This window comes from Hyposmocoma kahamanoa, unplaced genomic scaffold (genome assembly GCF_003589595.1).
Source record: "Hyposmocoma kahamanoa isolate Upper Pololo Valley unplaced genomic scaffold, ASM358959v1 262, whole genome shotgun sequence".
Classification (NCBI taxonomy): domain Eukaryota; kingdom Metazoa; phylum Arthropoda; class Insecta; order Lepidoptera; family Cosmopterigidae; genus Hyposmocoma; species Hyposmocoma kahamanoa.
The window spans coordinates 1845435-1859507 of NW_020653765.1; the positions used below are offsets into that span (position 1 = coordinate 1845435).

General features: G+C 35.1%; 1 protein-coding gene across 1 annotated transcript in view; it reads right to left on the minus strand.

Annotated features, from left to right (window-relative positions):
- LOC113228888 (paired box protein Pax-6) overlaps nt 1-14073 on the minus strand; it is a 90006-nt gene that overhangs the window by 45871 nt on the left and 30062 nt on the right. The gene's annotated exons all lie outside the window — the stretch shown is intronic.

The window sequence follows — 14073 nt, forward strand, 5'->3', positions numbered from 1 at the left end:
TTTTGAAGCAAGGGTTCCGAATTCGTGCGCAGCGATGTGTGTAAAGGGTCTAAAACTTTCGTCAGTTTTCGACGGGGGATGCGTGCCCGTGCATGGGGCGCTTTAAACGAGATTTAAAAAAGGAACTTTTATTTTTGAAACAACGGTTTTAAATTTTTAGGGTTCCGAGCCTTGAAAAGTAAGGAACTCTTATAGTGAAACTTTATTGACAACTATTGCTAAGTAAGATAAAAAGCTTCCAAACATTTCTAGGTTCTCGGAAAAAAAGTGATACCTAAACAATTATTGCGTCACATATATATTACACTTAGAACTAGATTTCATTCCAAAATTATTTTCGCACGACTTGTCTACAAACCATAAGCAAAAATGGTGGTTATCGCGTGTTAAATAAGGTACATGACTGTCGGAGCGGTAGTTCGAAGAAAGTTCTAACTAGTACCATTAAATGTGATCAGAAGATGGTTTTTATTTAACTGTCCAGTCAATATAAACTCAAACGACTCTTTTAGTTCTTGACGTAAATGAGACGGTTGTGGGTAAACTTTCCGATAAATAATCTTTACCTTACGTGAGCGACTTTACCATTACATATTTTTAACATAAAGAAAAACAGACACATTAAAACTAGATAAATTATTTTAGTGCTCTAATCATGAAAGGTTAAAAACGTGCGATAATTGTCGCCACCTCCATAATTATAACGTACGAACTTAAACTTATTAAAAAAAATTAACTTCGTTTAAAATTCTCATCTTAAACGGCGCGCTCAACGAAACCCGATCCAACTGACACCATTTCATGTTGACGTCCAACAAGAGTATAAGATGTTGTAAACTGATACGAGTATTCGTACGTACTTTGCGTATTTTATTTTTTAAATTTTGTTCAACTAAATTATTAAATATCCAGGATAATAAATCTTAACGTATTTAGTAACCTTATTAATATTATTAAATAGCCTTTCTTCACTAACAGCTGTCACGGACATTTTTGTTTTAACTAAGTAAAACGCAAAATCTTCAGCTTTCATAAGTGAACATCATCATCATCAATTCATTTATACGTCCGACTGCTGGGCACTGGTCCCCCATAAGGCCATAGCCAATGCGTGTTGGTGACTTCACACGTTTTCCGAGGGTTGTGAACCTTCTTCAACGGGCAGGTTTTATCACGATGTTCTTCTTCACCGAACAGCTCATGATAAATTTCAGATAAATTGAATTTGAGTAGAGTCGTGACGGACTATGGCCTAAACCATTGTTTCCCAAAGTGGTCCCTACCGCCGCCCAGTCGGCGCTGTAGAGTCCTTCCCAGAGGGGCGGTAGGGGCCTCGGAAGCAATTAATGGGCGTTGATTGCTGTCCAAGAGGTGCTACCGCATTTGAAAAGAAGCCTAAATTATCTATAGAAACTACACTACATAATATACTCCCGGACACATAATTTGACCCATCTTGCATTTTAAATGCCCTTAGCTTAAAAATGCTTCATTGCTGTTATGCAATTTTGAAACTGTCACACTAAACGTCACGTCCTTAAGTCCTTATTGAAAATTTGAATTTAAAAACCGGAGAAAACTTTTTCCTCGATGATAATATTTTTATATTCTAGCCCTATAAGGATAAATATGCAAGGTGGCTCGAATTATGTGTCCGGGAATGTAATTATATATATTTTTTTCCCTTGTGCTTTTTTGTGTTAATATACTCGTAAGAAATACGTGTTTTCAATTATTGAAATATTTTCATCTTACCTAAGTGGGCGGTGAGACAAAAAATTTGGGAAATTATGGCCTAAACCTTCGCCTGAGAAGAGACTCAGCAGTGGGACGTATAAAAGAAGTGCTAATGCCGGACAACCCACCAATTACTTGGCCCTAAACTAGGGAATTTCCTGTACTCACACCAGAGCAACGGAATTCAATCTGGGGCATTTTCCAGAACACCCAGAGCCGAACCAATTTAAAAACGTTCATTTCCCAAATTGATCCTGCCAGAAGTTAAATCCGGGACCTTCTCATACAGCGCCCACAGTATAAGCTGTTGGGCCACCGAGGTCGTCGATGTAGTTACAGAGTAGAGATTCCATACAATGAAAATACACTTTTTTATTAATTTATTTTTTATGTATTACATACATAAATTATTTTCCAATTTGAACTTTAATTGAAATGATAAAAATCAAATTATCCACGTGTGACGTTTAATTAAGGGGCAGCATATCAGCTTTCGCGACGCACACGCAGTGATAGCGCTCTTCATAAATCATTTAAAGCATAGTATACGCCAACTGAATAGTAACATTAGTAAGTCTCTAGGCCTAGTTCTTGAATCAGCCTAGGATATTTGCGATGTCTGTGAAAGTTTCGGAATTTTAAGTAACTCATTGTTTTACATAGTAGAACATAAACGGAGGTCTATAATCAATGCGAACTCTTGGTGTAATAGGGCCACATCTGGAAAATAAAAAAATTTCCGGAGAGTGGTTTCAAGATTGTACGAACTAAATAGATTTTTATGCTTCAATAGGAAAGTTATAAATTTCACAGTTTCATAATTTGCTTCATATGATTAAGTTTTGAATGTCAGAATATTTCACCACTATGACATTCAATTGTTTTTTTGTAAAATATGCTGCGGCACAAAAAAGTGTATAAAAAACCTAAACAAAGATCTGCAACAAGCACGTAGAAAAATTCGTAAGATCCGCTGGTTCGTTCCGTGGGTTAGTTGGCATAGCGTCTGACATGGTTTGCTAGTAGACGTTGTTTCAAATCCAGCCGGATCGAAGGGAGTATTTCTAAGTGTTCGTATTATTTTTATGACTTTTATGTGATAAAAACACTATTGACGTATGATCACATATGGCTTTATTATAACTAAGGATATGAATGTTGGCGATGTAATTTCAGGTACCAAAAATAACTTGTAAAGTCTTCTTTTGTTTATTCAGCACCAATACTTGTCAAAAGGTAAAGTGCCCTGTATACCCATGAGACACTTGGGTACCAAAATCACTGGTGCCAGCAATTTGTGTCTGTTAGATCCGGATCTAATCCAGCCCGGAGTAGGTACAATCTCCCTACCTACTTCTAGAGTCAGTTCAATCGCTGTCACAGGAGACAAGATCGTCTGAAGATGTCTCAAAGCCGGTAGTTTTTTTTATACAAACACAGGCATGACTACAAAACTCACCTAATACCAAGTCACAATATGACAGATGACGACACGTGTTTGTCTATAAATAGATTACGCTATCTACATAGTAACATTCGTAAGTTTTATTTTAGGCTTATATTTACAATTATATAGTATATTTATAAAATTTGCAGCGCGAGAGAGATAAACCTCTATCTCGCGTACTGCTATTCTCGCATTGAGAATCGCAATATCTGACGCTTCCACGTTGCTCTCGCGCAAGTGGCGCCCTGTCGTGCTAGTGCACTGGTAAGTAAAATTTTCCTTTAATTTTCATATCTTTTCGGTATTATATTAAAATATAACACAATTATTTCTTTTCGCTTACAGACCAAAACTATTTTACTCAAGAGAGAAAACGTTTTGAATTAAAAGTTTGTGAATAAACGTTAAGTTAGAGTACAATTATATTATAATTATACAGTTTGCGATAGTGCAGATACTATCCAAATGAATACCTACCATAAATGCCTTTAATTTTCCCCTATTTATCAGGTGTATTATACCGACATGCTAGTATTAAAAATATCCCAATCTGTCTCATTACCCCACTATTTCTTAACCCAAAATCATAGTAAAAACTTATTTTAAATGCCACATAAATTCATATAAATCTTTGTTTGTCACCTTTAGTAGTGGTAGAGCTCCTTGTGAAAGAGTTCGTCAAGGGAAGTACTGCTACCTTACGTATTTGTGCCACGAGGCAGTAATGTGAGCATTACAGCGTTTCAATTTTGAAGGGTAAGGGTGATGGCAAAGTTACAGGTACATGGGACTTATTATAATCCCATAAAAAAAAAAATAAACCTCTCTTTCATATCACTCGTAGTGGGACGGCTTATGCTAGGAATTCTTTCATTAGAAGGGCGTGCAGGTTGTATGACAATAAATTTAAACATCTTGATATATTTCATGAAAACATTTGCCGGTTTAAAAAATTAACATTACAATGTATCACGGCTCCGTAAATTTGTACACTTTTTAAATATATTTGTACTGTAGGTATACTTAGTTACAAATAAGATTTCTTGTTTTTTCTTTTAATTTCTCTTGTTATGTTTATTTTTAGGTAATATTACTATTCAGGAAACTGTAAGTTTACAACGTAATACCTTAAACTATGTATATTAATGTAAATATATAAGACTGTTTGTTTCTTAAATAAAAAAAAAAAAAAAAAAAAAAATTATCTTGTGTCTTATAAGGTGTCGGGCGCAGTGGCAGTGCCCAACAGGACTTTGTGGTTAGGCATGTCGCTTCCCACCAGGCGCACGACTCGCTCGTCCCGTCTCTTGGTATCATAAAGAAAAAAACCCTGACAAGGTACACTGAGACTACGTATCTCAACCCGCTACGATTCTGACACACACTATTCGCTTCCTAAGTTTCGACACGTTAATTTCTGCTCTACAATATTTAATATTTCTAAACTCTAAGAATACGTAAAATGTCACACAAGAAAGACTATTACTCGCATCACCGCCATTACATATACCGCGATCTTGTCGTGACAGTTGACAGGTGTCACGTAGTGCGCGCGCGCCTCATTACTCCGACACGGCGATGGATCATCTTGCGACCGATAGTGTTAGAGATCCTCCCGAGTAGGTGGTCCGATGAGAAAGAAAAATAAAAGAAAAAATGTAGTGACGATGAGAGTTAAGGCTCTTTAGCTGATTTTACTTTTAGACCCTAAACTGTTGTCTCTATATACGTCGTCAATTTCTTATTTTTTATAACCGACTTGAAAAAAATGGAGGAGGTTCTGATTCGACTGTATTTTTTTTGTATGTAAGTATGTTACGCGAGACCTCCAATATTTGCGAACCATTTTTAACCGACTTCAAAAAAGGAGGAGGTTCTCAATTCGACTGTATGTTCTTTTTTCTTGTTTTTTTGTATGTGTGTTACGCAATAACTCCGGTATTTGTGAACCGATTTTCATTTTTTTTTGTTGGAAAGAGGGCACTTCCATAGTGGTCCCATTTCATTTTGAAGAAAATCATCCACCTCGAATTCATTTTCATAAATAGCGCCTAACATTAATTTAGGATCAATTACTTTAATGGTTGATTTTGCTATTTCTCCAATTCAAGGCGTTTTTCTCTCAATATACTTTGAGTAGTGAGAACCGATTTTTATTATCTCCAGTGTCAAGTCCTGTATAGTGGCGAACTAACTAACTAACGTCTATATGAGACGTAATTCCACGTACTTTTGAGGTCGGTTTTTTTAGTACTCTGTACTGAGATTATGATGATTCTTTTTTCGTTGAAAGGAGGGTAACCTCGGTTTTGGTCCCATTTAAAGTTGAAGAAAATATAGATCTCGCCATTTCTGGGGTCCCGGTTTCGACGGCTAAGTCAATGTAGAAAAGCAACTTTTCTATTCTGCCTCGGGTCTGGATGTTTGTGGTACCGCCGTTGTTTCCGAGTAACACAAGTGCTTTCGTTGGTTAGTAGCTTAGTGTTTAGTAGCAGTAGAGCTCCTTGTGAAAGAATTCGTCCAGGGTACTAATGCCACCTTACCTATTTCTGCCGTCAAGCAGTAATGTCAACATTAATGTGTTCCGGTTTTGAAGGGTAAGGGTGCTGGTGAAATTACAGGCACATGGGACTTGTCAACTTATGTCTCAGAGTGACGGCCGCAGTGGAAGTGCCCCTCAGATCTTTGCGATTTAAAACTCTGAGTGGCACTGCAACTGTTATGGACAGGTGTGTAGCTTACCATCAGAAGCACGATCTAGGTCGTCCCGTCACTTGATATTATAAAAAATAAAAAGTTACTTGCCTTGGGATCAGAGCAATGTATGTGATGATGTATAATAAATATGTGTACATCTATCGGATGGACACACATGTACACATTCACACATACCATACAATTACACACCTACAGATACATATACACATACTTGCACTCACACACACTAACAATTAGGTTAATCTATTTTTAGTCTGAAAAGTTAAAAATTACTGTAATTAGTGAAATTTATATTAGTTGTAACACCAGTTATAGTAGATATTAAGGTAGTCAGTTTCATCATCTTAAAATTACTAAGAGGCCATAACAAGCCTAAATGGAAACATCCGCCCCTGTACTATGATGGCCTTTAAAATGAACGAATAAAACATTTTATTTTATTTTATTTTTTATGTGTAAAGTAAATCCGGTGGAAGGCATAGCGGCTATTATACAGTTTTATTATAAAGCTGGTACATGTGCTAATGTTCATCTCAAAATATTCTTTGCGTTATAATGTAACCTAATGTTAAAATACCTTACAACGTCAAGACTCAATAAAGATTATTGTTATTATTATTTACTTTATTTTTCTGACTGTTGGCTGGTTTCAACCACACTTACAGGCCGAAATCAATTAAATGCAGTATGGCGTGTATTTATGTGCAGTGTGTGTAATAAGAGCGTACTTCGTCCTCTGCAAGAACCTTCTGACAATGCGACAAGTATTAAGGATGGGAGCTTTCTGAAGAGGTAATATATATTTGGTGGTAGCTTCAGGAAATGCAATGACTGGTGTAGCTGTGCGGGGATAACGCCTGAGGTTGAAATCTACGTAGTACACCATAGTGGTCATTATTTAATGTTTTTGCATTGTGGTCATTTCATTACCTATTACTAAAATTTTGTTTTTAATACATTTTATTTTTTTCTTATTCTACTTTACTTTTTATTTAATTTAGCTTTAACTTTTTTTTAATTTGTTAGTGTTGTGGCGTTTCGTAATAAATGGTTTCTATTCTATTCTATTCTAAATAATTATTGGTATCATCACTACGTTCTTCAGATGCGAGACTCGATTCAAAGTAAAACTCGAAGGACCAAAAATGTCCCACGGCAGCATTGACTTACAAATAAATGGACGACGGGTCTAATACAAAAACCACGAAAACAGTGAGAGGAGTAGCGGGTAGTACTAAGCAGGATGATGAGTTAAAATCAGATGGTAGTGAATAACTGAGTACATTTACAAATCTTATTACTATTTATACAATTATTATGACTAATACATAATGATAGGTTTTTCTTAGTGTGATACGTGTGTTGGTGCAGACGAAGCTCTTTTCTGTCACTATGTTGCGCTTGTTGCCTGATGATGAGGCCATTTCTTGTGACAGTTTAAATTATGTTACGATCTTACATTTTGTTGTTAAATACATGGTGTTCAAAGTTGAACAGGTTATTTCTTCTTTTAATTCTGTGTATTTAGAGAGTTTTTCTGCTATTGTAGACTGTAAATTCTGGGTGTTTAGTACGGCAATGTCTATTATTATTATTACTTTTATCAACTTCTTTCTCAGCCTGTTGGCTGGTTTGAAATCAAGTAAATGCCGTATGCCTTGTATCTAGGTGGAGGGTGTGCAATAAGAGCATATCATTATTATTACTTTGGATATCTGTTCTAGACTATCACTTTTCCTATCGCCTAAAAGACTAACTTTGATTTATTAAATGGGAGAGGCAATATTCCTCGGCAATAGCACAGTCGACCGGGGTCAGGGACTCAGGTTCAAGAACCGGCATACAATACGTGCCGTATCGAACTGGACCTCTCTCTTATTATTATTAATATTGTTCTCAATTACCCGCAAAGACAAAACTTAAAAACTGTAAACTAAGTATTTATTAACACTCGTTAACAAAATTCTACCATTAAAGCCCTGTCAAGAAAAGGCTATTTCATTTTGTGTTTCTTGTGTTAATATTGTCCTATCACTATTATTGATTTAAACAAAATATTTTTCGTAACTTATAGTACATTTTCTTAAATGTACTTCGACGTCACTTGAAGAAGTTTACTTTCTCTAAATTCATCCTTCAGGAACACTCCCGAGTCTCCCGAGTTTGCATATTTTCCTAACAGTGCAAAAATGTTTCTCTACGCATTTTTAGAACTCAGAGATTGAAATTGTTTTAAAGAAATAAAGCTTCTTGTTTATTACAAAAATATTCAAATACGCGTAATTAAAAAAAATTACATAATTATTATTTCTACATTAAATCCAGTGATACCAACTACTCGAAATGCTAGTAAAAAAATGCCCAAACAAAAATCCCTCGAAAAGGCTTGCTTGATGAAAACCCCACATTACAAGCCTATACACTTTTGTACGGCTATTCAACATCAAAACCGATATCTGCAAGATATCCGACAAAAGCCATTGCGATGAATGGAAATTCCGTCAGTTTCGCTAAGGGGATACACCCCGCTTAGAATCAGAATTACTGTTACTACATCAGTATTATCTATAAACATTTTAACGTACACGCTTAACCCGCGGAGACCCGGGAGACCCATGAGTTTGATTCCCCGGTGAAAAGCGGTTTTGGTTAGGGTGAGGATGGTAAGGCTTTTGGTTGGGGAGTTTTTTGCCATTCTCTTAGGGCGTCGTGATTGGATAGTTCGTGATGGAGCGAGTATTGAGTTCATTATGACTGTTAAATTGTTGTCGGTGATTTAGGTTTGAGAGCTTTTTGCTATGGAACCGTTAGTTTTATTAAGCGTGCTTATCGAGTTATGTTTTGATAATATTGTAATAGGATTTTATATACTATTTTAGATGTATAGATGCATATAATTGAGAGTAAAATAAACAACGTCTGATAAACGCAATGTACTCGAACATCGCAATACTAAATAGTAAAATAAATAGTTAAGAATTATTATAATTTTATAACTATTCATTATTCACACCACCATAGCTTTTTTGGTGAAATTACAGGCACATGGTACTTGTCAACTTATGTCAGGGTGACGAGCGCAGTGGCAGTTTCCCTCAGATCTTTGCGATTTAAATCTCTGAGTGGCACTGCAACTGTTATGGACAGGCGTGTAGCTTACCATCAGGCGCACGACTTGTTCGTCCCATCACTTGATAGTATAAAAAAAGAGCTTTTAATACCAATTTCTCAATTTAGTCTTAAAACCCAAGTTTTGTATATCTTTTTAAAACTTTTCTTTGTCAACGACATGTACTTAAGTAACTTTTTTGACAGAAAGTATATATTGGTTAGTCTGATTATGAAAGCATCTGAAACATTTTTTTTTACTGAAGCAATTATATAAAATGTAATAAGTATTTGTGAAAAGTGTCATCCTCCTTATTATAAATTATAGTCGCTACAGTCGGGTAAAAATCAAACTTAGAAATACAATCATCTCCTACTAATGCACTAAAGTTCGTCTCGGTTTGAGCTTCCACTACTAATTCAACAAATATGTCACAAGCCCACGGCTCGTAGCGAATAAGTGAGAGTAACATTGCGTGACCGAGGGCCCGCCGCGATCGCTTTGTCCTCACTTTACTTTGAGTGAAACGCTGTGCAATATGGTTACAAAATAGAATATTGAGTTGTAGAGGTTCTGCTACACCATTGCGACTATATTTATAAAACTAGCGAGTTTAATTTCTGACTCAATAGGTATTTACTGTAAATCTAGAACCACTCTGTTTGTGTAATTGCAAAAATACTTTTTAAAAGCGAAATTGAAATCGCCACATTACAGATAAAACAAAAAATACCGAAATTTTAATACAACAACGTGGCAGTGTGGTAAAAAGCATCTCCAATTACAAACGATTTGCGTGTAAACGAAAGCGAAACCCACATAAGGCTACATAATACAGTTTACGTGTAGGAAGCCTCGAAAATGCTTATCGGTAGCATTTTGGCGGTGTCAGGTTACGCGCCGGCCCACTGTGTCGCGCTCGATCGAACTCATGAATTCTAAATTTAAATTAGGTGTCTCCAAATCGTATTTAACGGTGCTTGAGTTCGTAACCGTTGATTGGCGATTTTTGGAGCCGCGGCGTTTGTTTGAGATAGGTTGTTTATTTTTTATGTCAGTGTTTCAATTGCATATCAGTTCTGAAAATGTTGACTTGACATTTCATACTTATTGCACTATTTTTAAATAAAATTAGGGTCTTTACTACACAATAAAGAAGACATTAGTATAATGTAGTAATGATATTAGTGGATAAAATAAATTTTCGATGACTAGGCTGTCCCCAAAATACAACTTAATAACAAGTATTTAAACTCCATATTCAAGTGCCCTAACCTATACAATTCATGTAGAGCTACGCTAATATTTCCTCACATTTCCATACATAGGTACTCCGGAGCTGTCAATTCCTATGCCATCATAAGCCGTTGACGTTAATCCGCGGAACAAGGAAAGCAATACGCTTCAATGCAGATCATACGAGCGTCACCACAAGAGGGAAAGAGATGGCAAATAGTCTGTGCATTCACGCGTAAACTGGAATATTATAGTAGAAAGCGCGCGTAGAAGAATGGCGTAAGTTTTTTAGGTCTATTTGAGAAACTGTTGTGATTAAAAAGAGAAATCTGTTACTCTGCCCTTTTGAACAGTGAAATAAATTTATCACTAAGTATTAACTTATAGAGGTATGCTAAATTGAAGAAACGAAACTAAGACAAAAAACCTAAGTAGATTTAAACTAAATGGTCAAAATGGGCTCCTCCCAAAAAGTAGTCGAGTGTCTAGATACCTGAGGAATATTTAATAAAGAGATTTTGTAACCAACACAAACGTATACGAAAACGATATATATGTCGTCATCTTTGATACATTTTTTTATAATTCATGTTGAAAACAACGAAGTTTGGAGAAATTTAAAAGTATGAACTCAATTATACCCGATTTTATTTTCAACAATTCAATCATATTTATCTAGCAAACCTGTACATCTCTGATATTATACACTCAACCCTAACTATTGCTTTTACTAAACGCAAATTTGTAAATGTGATACACGGCATGATATTCAACCGAGATTTATTTGTACATCTACGTGGTCCACCGTTCTACTTCTATTAAGAATGCTAATTCCTGAGTAGATACCCGAGACTTCAACGGAAAATTGAATCGAAAATTTGAAGGACGGAGACTCTTCATCGCTCTCTCTTACGTGTAGTGGTAAGCAATTTCTTAGGCTGGTTAATTTTAGTTTTCGTATGCAACTATATTATTCCGTATTTTAGTGCAATTTTTTTACATCATATTATATACTCGTATATACCTTACGCTGTGAACAACTACGTCATGACTCCCAAGTACCCGAGAAGAAATTAATAATAACTCGCAAAAAACGCTATAAACACTTTACATTTAATTAAACAATAATATTACAGAAAACCATATTTTTGTATCCGCCTTTAGCTCCGCACTTACGCCATTCCGCTCCTGAGCAAAAATCGATTGTTCCACGTATTTTTGTCCGCTCTCAGTTGGCAAGAAACATCACGCCCATTCGACCGTTATGACAAGGCTACGTGACGCACGAAATATAACCATCTCTTTCTTACACATGTGAAAATGCATCACCCTTACCGTTCACCTATTTGCCCAGTGGGCCGAGTGCGTAGGTACGACAGTCATAAAAATAGCCCCTTTGGCGCCGAATCTTCTAGGGGCTTTCGGTATTTCGATTTTGTCCTCTTGTTACACGGAGGGTGGATAATGTACCTAGAGGTAGTATGATTAGCTATACTTAGATTTTATCTGACGTAACGCCAGCTGTATTCACGTTTTCAAAGATTTATTTCATTGCCGACACAGCTCAACATACTATTTCTAAAAAAACCCGCATCTAGTGAAGAGCAAGGCAAAAATGTTTGACGAAAAGTAAATATTGTTGTAGGATATTTTTTTAAAAACCACTACACTCCTTATTAGCTCTACAATAGTTTTAACCTACAGAATAAATACCAACACATAAAGGCAAAATGTCATAGGCTAATATTTCGGTCTATTTGTATTCAATAAGTAACATCTCCACACAAAACCAAGTCGAATACTCGACAGCACAATAAACTTTTTTCAAACGCCCGTGGCATGTATTGTTGTCACCAAGTGTTTACATTACAGTAACTGAATGGCGCAGAATCACAAAAATACCATTTTGGAGTTGTGACATTATTAACAGAGAAATTGGCTCGATCAATACAAAAAATTCACAATTTTTGCTTTTTTTCGTAGAGCCTCGGCAGATGTCGCTCAAGCTGTCTGGTTCGATTACCAACCGCGTCACTTCGAGCACAGCTTTATTTAATATCTGGTACGTGATATTTTTCATAGGGATCGTGGTTACTTTTTTCTCATCTTGTTAATCGCAAGATATGATTTTGCGTCGCTATGGTTGTTTTACACCTTGTTATGCATAGCAATTATAGTTTTATATATACTTATTTCTATTTATTCTATTTGAATATAATTTTTATTGTTAATTATCATTTCTATTCAGATGTGTGTTTGATTATTTTTTTGTATTCTTAGCCTTTTAGAGATGTGTCAAAGACCTATTTGACATTGTTTATTATCATATAATATATTCCATTTTTTAATATTTATATTTAGAAACTTTTAAAAAGTAAATGCATAAATTACAGAAAACACCTATGACTACTTTTTGCCTATAATATTTGGCTTTGATTAGTCATCGACAGGAACATTACTTTTGCTAATATAAGATTTCGATTAGTTTTCTAGTATATTGTTCTTCTTGTTTAAGTGTAGCACCAACCTATTTCTGTTTGGCCCAATGGTTGACTGGTAGAGAATGCCTTTTGGCATTAAGTCCGCCATTTGTACTTTAGTGTATTGTACAATAAAGTTTAAATAAATAAATAAATAAGATTTCTAAATAATAAATAAAATAAGTTTCTTTGACGTTATTGACAGCTTATTAGCAATAAAAAAAGCCATATTGTAGAATACAAAAATTTATGAACTCTCCAACTCAATAGACCATTTGTAAAATTTGACAAAGGCCTAATAAAACGGTACTATGAAACGTAGTCCGAAAATTTTATAAGCTATCATCAATAACCTTCGCAGAATGAAATGGACTCTGTATAATGCACACAGTTCATCTTGAAAAGGTTTTTCGGACAATGGAACGGCTCGAAACATATGGTCGGGTCTGTGAAATTCTTGATATTAGTAAATTGGATTAAAGAGAATTGTCAGGACACTTTGTCCAGCTTATTTTGAGTGTGACACAATAGGTGCTGGGCATGTGTTTGCAGAGTTTTTAATTAAATCCATCCATTTGAAAGTGTTTTGACGTTTCGATATCGCTTATGTGTGTGAATTGTTTATTTGTATTGAGTGATTGACATTTAAAAGATATCGGAAAAAGACCGATTTTGTTGAAAAGACAATTTAAATGAAACTAAGTTTAACTAGGTACATATATATCTACTTTGAAGCTGTTTCTATTTCTACAACTAAAAATTATATGTGTCTATTTCTACAAGTAAAAATATTATGCACAGATAAAAAAACTGACAGATTAAACTCGGCTGGTAGCTGATTAATCTGTCTTGCATGCGAAATTAAACGGCTACTGCACAGTGGGTTTTAAGCTACAAAACAGCTGGATAAAAAAACGATTGACTATGATTGCAATCATAATAGGAACTAAGAAAAATATTTCTTTTAATATCATGCTGAGACATGTTTACAAATATAAAGCGCACAAAATCTGATCTTTTTTGAAAAGAAATATGGTACATTAAGTTTATGATAGCAACAAAATCCCGTTGAATTAGAAAAATTATACTTACGTATTTGTTTTATCCAAAAACTTAACGCGCAGAAGTCATATGATATCAATTAATAATATTATATAATTACGAGCGTAATTGTACAATTATGAAAAAAAGAAATAAAAAAATGGGTCTGTATTTGACTTTTTAACGTAATAAAACTCAGACCGTAACTTAAAACACAAAGTTACTGACGTGCAAAAAATGGATTGTATACACAAATTTTGCAGGCCGATTTCACATTTCCTTCATATTTACATACTGACTTTTAC